Source organism: Xiphophorus couchianus, chromosome 13 (genome assembly GCF_001444195.1).
Source record: "Xiphophorus couchianus chromosome 13, X_couchianus-1.0, whole genome shotgun sequence".
Classification (NCBI taxonomy): Eukaryota; Metazoa; Chordata; class Actinopteri; order Cyprinodontiformes; family Poeciliidae; genus Xiphophorus; species Xiphophorus couchianus.
Window position 1 is genome coordinate 14,944,390 of NC_040240.1, and position 10,218 is coordinate 14,954,607.

The 10,218-nt window shown below is 39.5% G+C and overlaps 1 protein-coding gene across 1 annotated transcript in view; it reads right to left on the minus strand.

The window, feature by feature from the left end:
* The window catches only part of ptk2aa (protein tyrosine kinase 2aa), a 69,146-nt gene extending 59,284 nt beyond the window's left edge, over positions 1–9,862 (minus strand). Inside the window, exon 1 of the mRNA XM_028035782.1 lies at positions 9,675–9,862. The gene's annotated coding sequence lies outside the window, so the exon portion shown is untranslated. The remainder of the gene's footprint in view (positions 1–9,674) is intronic.
* Positions 9,863–10,218: the final 356 nt, after the last annotated feature.

The window sequence follows — 10,218 nt, forward strand, 5'->3', positions numbered from 1 at the left end:
GATTATCCCCACATCTGACCTCAGACTCGGTTTGAGTTGGAACTCCAGCATTAGTGAGAGTGACATCACCTACATGGCATGAATCCAGGTGTTTCACCGCCAATCTTTGTCGCTCTCCTTGCAGGTTATTATGGCTCTGACCGACTGCATGATGGTGGCTGAGGATTGCGCCACAGAAGACATGAAGTCACAGATTTGGCTGAGCGGACAGGTGTGATTGTGTCATTTTTATTTTCTCCCTGGCTCTGAGTGAAGTAAAGACAAAATCCTCAATAGTATTTTATTAAGCAGTTAAATGTAGATGAATGTTGGAATAATCAGCCAATTTACCTGACAAATGTATATTATCTAAAGATGTTAAAGATTGTGGTTCTGATCCACAGTTAACCAAGAAGAGTCTTATGAAAATGACAGATTATGGCAATTAATCAAAACCAGCATAATTCTCAAGTAATAAATACTTTTTAACCAGGCTTTTATAGAATCATTGGTTGGATTTCTGAGGAATCTCTTGTTTTCCATCCATCCATCTTCTAACACCCTTGTCCCTAGTGGTGTTGGGAGGTGCTGGAGATAGGTGCTGGTGCCTATCTCCAGCTAACGTTCCAGGCGAGAGGCGGGGCAAACTCTGGACAGGTCACCAGTCTGTCGCAGGGCAACACAGAGACAGACAGGACACACAACCATGCACACACACACACACTCACACCTAGAAGAATTTAGAGACCAATTAACCTAACCGTCATGTTTTTGAGAGGAAGCCGGAGAACCCGGAGAGAATCCGCACATGCACAGGAAGAACATGCAAACTCCGTGCAGAAAGACCCTGGGCCGGGAATCGAACCCAGGATCTTCTTGCTGCAAGGCAAAAATGCTACCAACTGCGCCACTGTGCAGCCTATCTCTTATTTTGTTCAAAGTCAAATATTTATAAAAACTGTAACTCTAAAACAAATAGATATAAAGCTAAGTAAGCTTGAACACGTTGGTTATTGCTCCAACTCTGCCAAATTAATGTCCAATCCTCAAAACTGTCCATTAAGATTAAACCCTGATGCCTTCAGATGGTTTAGTTATCACTGCCTCATTTGCATACAAGAATGTATGAATATGTTAATTAGACCCGCCTTACCTCTAACCCATTCGCCTTCAGCCATCCCCTGCTTTCACAGATGGGGAAAATAAGCCTGACTTCATGGCTCTATTTATTAAGTGGTTTATTATGAACACTTGAGATAAATTACCATTTATATAACTTCTGTATTTAATTTCTGTCATTATGATCCCTCCAAGACCCTCCATGTACTTAAGCATGTCAAGAGCACCATCCTAAGTCAATGGTGAGCATCAAAACTAGGTTAAGAATCAAGGGCAGAGAGCTTTTCCGCCTGGTCAGATTTGATATCAGTGTTAGGAACATGAACCTAAGGCAACCCATACTTAACAGTCTAACATTTCCTACAATCTGTCTCAATGCTGATATTGCATACAATGATATGACATGACGACACATTTTCAATATTCACTGCAATTGTAGTGAGAACCATCCATTGGAAAATCATTATTACTCTGCTGGTTTCACAATGACAGTTTATGCTATATGACACCCTGTTTAGTGATTAAAATAAAACAGCAATTTGGCAAAAATCTCTTTTTTTGCATCAATGTTTATAAATGCTGATTTGAAACCTTTGGGATAAAATGCCATGCATGTCAAAAGCCCTCCAGAACCGACCCTTACATCTTAGCCCTTAGATTCTTTAGCAGCTCCCTTTAATTTCAGCATTTGCGTTTATGCAAACATAAAATGTTTCAAGATGTTTTGTGAAGTCTGTCAAAGGCGCTGGACAAAGAATAGACAGAGTGTAGTGCTACAGAAATACAAAACACTTTAATATAAAGTTGGAAAAACCAATTTAGCTGTTCATATGCATCTAACAACACTTATGGTGAGTTATTCCAATCTGTAATTAAATAGAATTGGTTATTCTGGTTAGCCTGGTAAAAACCAGCCCTTTGTACTTTGCTTTGTACAGAAGGTCTGGGCTCTTTGCTGTTGAGAAATGATTGCATCCTGGAGGCACGGACTGTGTTGAGGTATGCAATGCACCAGTTCGACGCTATGAAGCTTACCGAAAATTGCCTGTGTTCTAAGCAACCATCCTCCATTGTAAAGAGAGAAGTGCTGATCCAAACCAGATGGATGTTAATGTTAATTAATGTAGAAGCGTGACCAAAACTGAACGTCTTTTTCACTTCTTCCGCTGTCATTGCTAAAACTACAGTCAGACTACAATTCTAAAACAGTGCAGAAAATCAACGTCATCGTTCACAACTTCTCCTTCTGTTCACTGATTGGCCCAGGCAAAAATCCACCGGGGTGTATCTGAGTCAAGGGGAGACTATTTTATCACTCTGATGAACGGTGGTGACTCGAAAGTACATTAAGGCCTGTCACGATAAACAATAAAGCAATTAATCGCACGATAAATTAAAACTATCGACCTCATTTGAATTATCCGCTTTATCGTTTCTTCCGGCCTTTTTCTCTTTCTGTTGATGACACTGAATGAAAAAAGGCTCAACTCCGGTGCTCTCCACTGACCTCTCCCTTCCTCATTTCCTTAGTGTAAAGCCCAGCACACACTACACGATCTTAGAGCTGTCAGCCGATTGTCGACCCATTTTCAAAACCTGAGCCGACAGGTTTCAGCCGACAGAAACCACACGACAACCACACATTAGCCGACAGAAATCCTAGGTATAACGGGTTCGATTGTGCCTGTGGTGTCCAACAATGGCCGCAAAATAATGGCTACAAGTCCAGTTAACTAATTTTAAAACCAGGCATTAATCAATGCTTTACTGCAATCTACCTGCATTGCATGTGGCTAGTGTCAGTCCTGTCTGAATGAATATCATTATAACCTATTTATGTCACGTTAACGAAGAACAGCTGAAAAGTTACCGGGTTTATCAACTGCGGTAGCAATTTCGCTCCAACTACTCCCCGTGTCATTTCTATATTCTTTGCACGAAATGCTGAATAAACATTAATGTTGTTTCCACATATCATCTCCAATGTCCACTGGACTTGCACCGTGTCAGCTGTTTGGGATTCCCCTCCGTAATTTCCCTTTAGAAAGCACGGAGGGGAATCCGTGCTTTCTGATTGGCTACCTGTCACATTCAACCCCTGATTTAGATCAGAGCTGTCATGAAGTGGGGGTGAAGATGGTGAGGATAAAAGCGGTAGACCCAGGTTGACTTGAAGGCAATGATGACTTAATGATGAAAATCTCAACAATCCAGACAGCACAGATGAGCAGAGGCAACGACTCACACTAGTAGTAACTGGACTCGACTTGAAGACAACAGACAGAGTAGACAAGGACATGACAGAGAACAAGAAACACAGGTGGGTATAAATACACAGGGGGTAATCAAGGGAACTAGATACAGCTGGGATGAATCAAGGGGGAGACAGGACAACACAGAGACTCAACTGACACAGAATCCTAAATAAACACACAGAAAAACTCAAATCCTTACATGAGTGGCCACGACAATCTACCGTAACGCACCACACACTACAGGACGATCAGTTACGAAATCGCATTTCATAACCGAAATAACCATAAGGGGAAAATCGGGGCAAAAAATCGTGTAGTGTGAACTATTTCATCAGGTAGTCGGATGTGCCCATCTTCTCTATTTAAATCTAATGATTACTGAAGCGCAACATAGTATACAGACTTCATAATCTGCACTCTTTTGGTTGAATGCAGTATTTATTTCCACTTTGGCTTTATGTTTAGTTCTTATTCAAGTACATTTTTTGTTAATGGAGACTCCATTTTATTTTTGTTTTTGGATGCTTTGTTTGTTTTGTTTATCAGTTCCAGTGTTAAGTGTTCTTTGAAAATAAAGTGCATCCATCTTTGGCAGGAAATTGCATGCATTATTACGTCACTTCCATTAAATCAGTGTAAAAAGGTCTTCAAACAATATTATCGTTTATCGCAATAATTTTGAGACAATTAATCGCTCTGCAAATTTGTTATAGTGACAGGCCTAGGTACATTATAATTATCAATTGGTTTGTAATTTTTTTTAACAATATCTTATCAATATATTTTATAGAAACACAAAATACTGTTAATTGGACATCTATAAGAGTAACCATAATAGTACAGGTTCAGATTTAAAAAGCATGTGAGAACAGATTTGATCTATCATCCAAATAAAAAAGCAGAAAAATCTCTACACTCTCATTAGTTAATGGCTAGTAGCAGAATGTACCGCATTTTTTAATGACTTTAATAAATTAGTAATGTCTGAGAGCACATTCTGAGATTTTGTGACAAGGAGAATGGTAAACTAAGGCTCTGCTCAACAGGAGGTAAGATAAATCATATCAAAAGAGGGGTTTTTTTGTTTAAAAGCAACTGTGAAACATCAACATGTTGCAGGTGAAGCTGAACACAGATAGTTTTATATTGAGGAGAAAATATGAGTGGAAAATACAGAAAAAGTATCCTTCCCTTCAACATCTGCTCCTCTCATATTACTCCTGTCTTTCCATTTAACAATGACCAACAATTACTTCTTTCTCCCAGTCTTCTGACTCACTCCAATGCAATTACACTGATTGTTCACTCAAACATGACATCCGTGCATGGCCACACACACACATAAACACACTCAAAGGATGAGAGGCAATTCATTGGAACATCTAATCTGTTTATTTCTCGTAACTATAGTTTAATCACAGTTCTGTGAAAATTCTGCAACAATCATTGGCTTGTTCAGACACTTCTGAGGAAGCTGCATTGCTTCTCATGTTGACACAGTGCCAACTGTGTTAAACAGTTATTATACCGGTGACACTCTGCAGTGACCCGCTTGACCGAAGGTAGCTTGCGCCAAGTGAGAACAACTTCGTCTGTCCTTGACTGTACATGCCCCAAGCAGGGATAAGTCATCACTGCTGATGTCATTTCCTGGCATTGTAGCAACCTTCAGTTCATACAGCTAGCAAACCGCATTGCACATTCATCTATCAAAGTGCATGAATGCGCACACTGATTCTCTAAACAGCTCTGTTTTAGCTGCGTCAGGCTGCTGAAATCCAATCGCACAACTAAGCAGACCTGTAATTACTTAACCAATAAACTTGTGTAGTAAACTTCAGTCTCTGCGGCTGAAAATATTTTTGATAAGCATTACTCTAAAGTTATAACAGATTACTACACAAAGTTTAAATCAATGCTGAACAATTTGCAAAGATCATACATTAACTTAAATGGAGTATAGGGTTGAATCTGTTCAAATGTCCTTCAAAGTGTAATTCATATATTATTATGAAGTTAAGCTAATTTCTTAGGTCCAGAACCATTTACAAGTAATTTTAATGGCAAATAAACATCAAGCAAAAAGGCTATTAATTAAACAGAGTCAACATGTCCCGTCTTTTGCATCAAACTGTTCTACTTTTGCTTGTTTTTCCATTATGACTTCTGCAATAACAACAGCAACATCAGGTTAAACTTGCTGCTCTTGGCTTAAATAAAACACATTTGTTGTATTTTACGTTTTGTTGAGCTGCACTGGGTGGGATCTTAGCTGCATTTTTCAGCAATAGAAAACAAAAGTCAGTGTTTAAGCTGATGTTAGGGATTTCAGCTGTGATTTCTGGAGTCCACATTTTAAAAAGACTGGACAATGTGAACTGCACATAATACACATACAAGTACGGTAACCAGACATTTATAGTCAAAAACAATACTGTAAACTAGTTTTTTCCAGCTGTATTATCACATTACGTAACTGAACCACAACAGTCAAACGCAACCGCATGAGTTTGCAGTGAAAGCACTAATCCTAACTTTAAGAAGTGAAAGACTGACTGACAAGACAAGGATGACGCTTATGCAAGTTATCTGTGGTAAACAACATCCTGATTCCAGTACAAGAACAACAAGCAAGCAATCATCCAGACAGATATATAACTCACCCATAAATACTAGCAAAAGCATGAGCAGTGTAGCTGCTTTTGAGAGGAAGAAGGCGTTTTCCTTTTAGGCTCCTGAGGGACACAGCATGTTTTAGGATGTACAATAAGTGCTCTGAAAATGTGTGTGTGTGCTCAGGGGTGTGGGGGTCTGCTTCCTGAATGCATCCCAAAAGCAAAAGGAATGGATGTACAATTTGCTTCTTATCTCCAAACACACAAACATGCATTAATTCTGCTTTTCCTACAAAGTTAAAACCACCTCCGGGATTGTGAGATGCAGGGCTGCAAAGTTTATTACAGACAGATGCTGAATATTTAGCTTCAATGCACATGTAGCGTTTAGCATAAAACAGTGTATTTGCAGCAGGGACAAAATGTATTGAGCACATCAACATTTATTTTTCAGTATATATATATTTAAACATGCTGCTGGCAAAATATTTGTACCATATTTTAGCAACCAACCAAGTAATTCATAGTTACATAGAGATTAAGACAATGAAATTCAATAATGATCACTGACTTAAATCTTTCTCTGAAACCATTATAGAGTTTTCTTAGGTGTTATTTTCCCTGCAGTAGTATCAGTCTAAAATGTGGAGTATTTGAGAGTGAACAGATGCATGTGTTGAGATTTTCAATCTGGTACTCTACATAAATATAAATAAACAAACACACTGCATTTGTCAAACTTCCAAAACAAACAGAAGCGATTCCTTGGTTCAACTGTTCATTCATGTATCTCTTTTCCCACCTTTGCAATCTGGATGTGCCAAAAGCAATCTTAAATTTGGCAAGGACTGAAAAAACAGCTGAGGTAGGTTCGGGGCTGCCAACCACTTGGGGAAAAAAAAAACACACACACACGCAGCCACCCTGCTTGCCTGGAAAACACTCAAACTGCAAAGAAACAAGTGCAGAGTTGTGCATCTCTCCAAAGTCAAATTACTTCATGAAATCCTCATGACACACACATACTGTGTGTCAGGATGTCTACATGCCTCCGCAGATAGCGACTGCAGTGAGTGCTATCACTTGTTAGACTCATTATGAGTCACGATCTACTGCAATCTAGCAACACAACACTGCTGGCTGTGTTACAGTCTTGCCTTTTTCTAGAATGTTTTCCCATTTGTTCTCTTCTTTAAACAAAACTCGAACAGAGACTAAGTACGGAAGACCTTTAAAACACATAAAGAGACAGGACAGATAGAAACACAGCACACATCTCTGCAGGGTAGTGGACTGCCCCTGCAGAACTGAGTGTAGCCAAGTGTTTCTATAAATACAGGCCTCCTGCACTGCTCTGCACTTTATACACACATATGCAGAGAGATATAAGCATGCACACAGGCTACCACGCCTGTGTTGGCCTGCTGTGGATCTGCCACAGGAAGGATTGAATTAGGAAGGTGAAGAGGTGCACACAACTGCATGCTAAGCAATTTCTTTAACTCGTACAGTTTGGAAAGCCTTTTTACAAACACAGCAATATGAAAATCGAAAAGACATCTGACTAATTAGTACACATTACTGCACTCTGCTGCAGTGGTTGCAGAATGCATGGACTATAATAATTTTTAAGCCAATTTCTTCCATAAGTTAGACATCATTGAATACTATCTTCAAATTCCAGGAAAAAAGATTTTATTAATAGCAGAAAGGATTTCCTTTTGAAGCCGACAGCACTAAAGAGAGAGACAAGTGTTTTCAACAAGCCACACATCAAAGAGAGCATTTCACCTCTGGCTTATTGTAGTGAAGGAAGTGGCTCCTGCAGGACACCTTCCTGACAAGCACATCTACTTTTCAGATCACAGGAGTTTGTCATTAGCCACCACAACCAGCTGAATTGGTTTAAATAACTTTAATAATGCGCTGTCAAACATATAATTAGTTTTTTTAAAAATGAGAGTGGACCAAATCATTTGTATCTAGCATCCTGGATCACATCAATATACAAAGCAGCACTTCAGATATGGAAATGTAGAACCCCGCTCTAATTTGTGCACTGTTAAATCAGAAGCTCCGGTGGCCTCAGGATACATTTTCTTGCATGTAGAATTTGAAGCAGAGGCAAACAGAGAACCTCTTTCACACTTGCGCGTATGCGGAGCAGAGCACACCGTTTCTGCCGATTGCATTGAGCGTTTTAGCGTCTATAATCCAAGACAAGATCTTAAGATATTCAATATAGAACTAAGTGTGAATAACCTCCAGGCTTGTTATTGTATCCTGGAGATTAAGATGTTGCTTTGCATAAATTCAAAGAACTGTTTATCTGTAAAGATCAAGCCAGAGAGTGTTCTGATTTCCTGATTCAATGTCTTTCAATAATTTGATTTACCTCACATTACAGCTTAACAGGAAAGGGAAATAAATGTTAAGGTTTTATCAATCTCTCTATCTGGATTATAATGAACTAATTTGATTGTACATATCATTCCTTCTAGTTTTAAGCCATTTTTAAATCTTGACAGAGGGCGACTACATTTTCCCCTTACTTACAAGAATAAGAAGTTTGACAACAAGAAAACATTATTATTAGAAAAAGACTCATCACTCTGTCACTTTTATTGTGGTAACATGTTTGTAACGCAAGTGACTACTGGCTAGTAATCGGCGCAGATAGCCCTACTAATTAACCAGCTAGTTACGGGTTGTTACATTTCCATATGAAGAGCAGAACATCAAAAAGGTCAAATATTGTGTGAAATTAGGGTCTGAACACTGCAAAAGCTCATATCTTATTTAAGCCTACAGAATACAAGTAAATACCTTTGTAGAGGTAATTTTATTACAAATAGAAAAAGGCACTTGAGGGGAAATAGCCAAGCTTTGAAACAGATCTTTTAAGAAGCTGTTTTATGTGAGCATCAGGGTTGTGTGCCACATAGAAGATTATTTGGGGGGAGGGTAGAGTTTATCTTGATTGAATGAGGATTTACAACAAAATTGTAAAATCAATTGAAAATCTGATGGCATGTACTGTGGGAGAAAACAGAAAATGTATTTAGCAGAAAAGTATCATATGGCATCGAGAAAAAAGAAAAACTAGAGAATACCAACTGAAGAGCTGGAGTAATAACTTGCCAATGTATTTGGAGAAACTCCCGAACCCGCAGTTAAAATATCCCTAACACTGCAAAAAAAGGACGTGAAGGCAACAAAAACAGCTAATTATTCCAGTGTAATTATGACATAGCAAGAAATAAAACGTGCATGAAGGAATCACACCGAAAAGCTCCTTTACGTTAGAAAGTTCACCAAGTTCAGTTTGTTCAGGAAGAGTTTCAAGGTAACCCGACTGGTAAGAAAGACACAGACTGAGCACAAGTTGAGGGAGGTTTTCAAGCTAAATGTAGGTTAATCCGCAGCTCTTATTTACCATGAAGTTACCACAACACTGGCAACCAGTTTGGTGGCGACGGAGGGGGTCACCTTTCCAACTCTTTTTAACTTACAAAATGAGAAAAAGAGATGTACAGCACGACCAGGCTACCGTGTCCACTATTTTCCAAATAAAAGGGAGTGGGTGAAATAGTGAATTTCACCCAGCTTTTCAAACAGAGGAAACGACAGCGGCAGCCAGGACGACCCGCATCCCGTCATACGTTTTAGCAGTTGAAAACAGTCCCGCAAACGTAACATCACTTACGCTGACTTCTTCCAGGTCTCCTCCCAGAGGTTTGTGAGCGTTTCACCGGCGGGAAGAGACGGTTTACACTCGGTTAGTAGTCCGTTATTTCAGGTTGAAGAGCTGAGAGTTGTTTGAGAGTTACACAGCTCCTGTCTGTCTCCGCTTCTTTCCCCCACACTCTCTCTCTCTCGGTCGCAGCCTGTTCCTGCTTCCCCCTCCTCTCCACATCCAGCATTCCAACATGGCTGCTGCCCGGAGCAACACACACACACACACACACACACACACACACACACACACACACACACACACAGAGGGAGGGAAAGAGGAAAAGCCTGGGCTGAGGCACAGAATACAGCAGCATGAATGAATGGATGTGTTCATACCTCAACCATTTAAAATCCTACAACTGCTTTCTTAACCCAGACGCAAGGCAGTTTAGAAAAACTTTCCACTAGATCCGAACAATAAAACGATTTAACAGGGCAACAACAAAAAGTAAAAATGTACTCCTTTCACTTTGAATTTCTCAGGTTTAAAACGTAGCCCTTTTTGTCAAAAT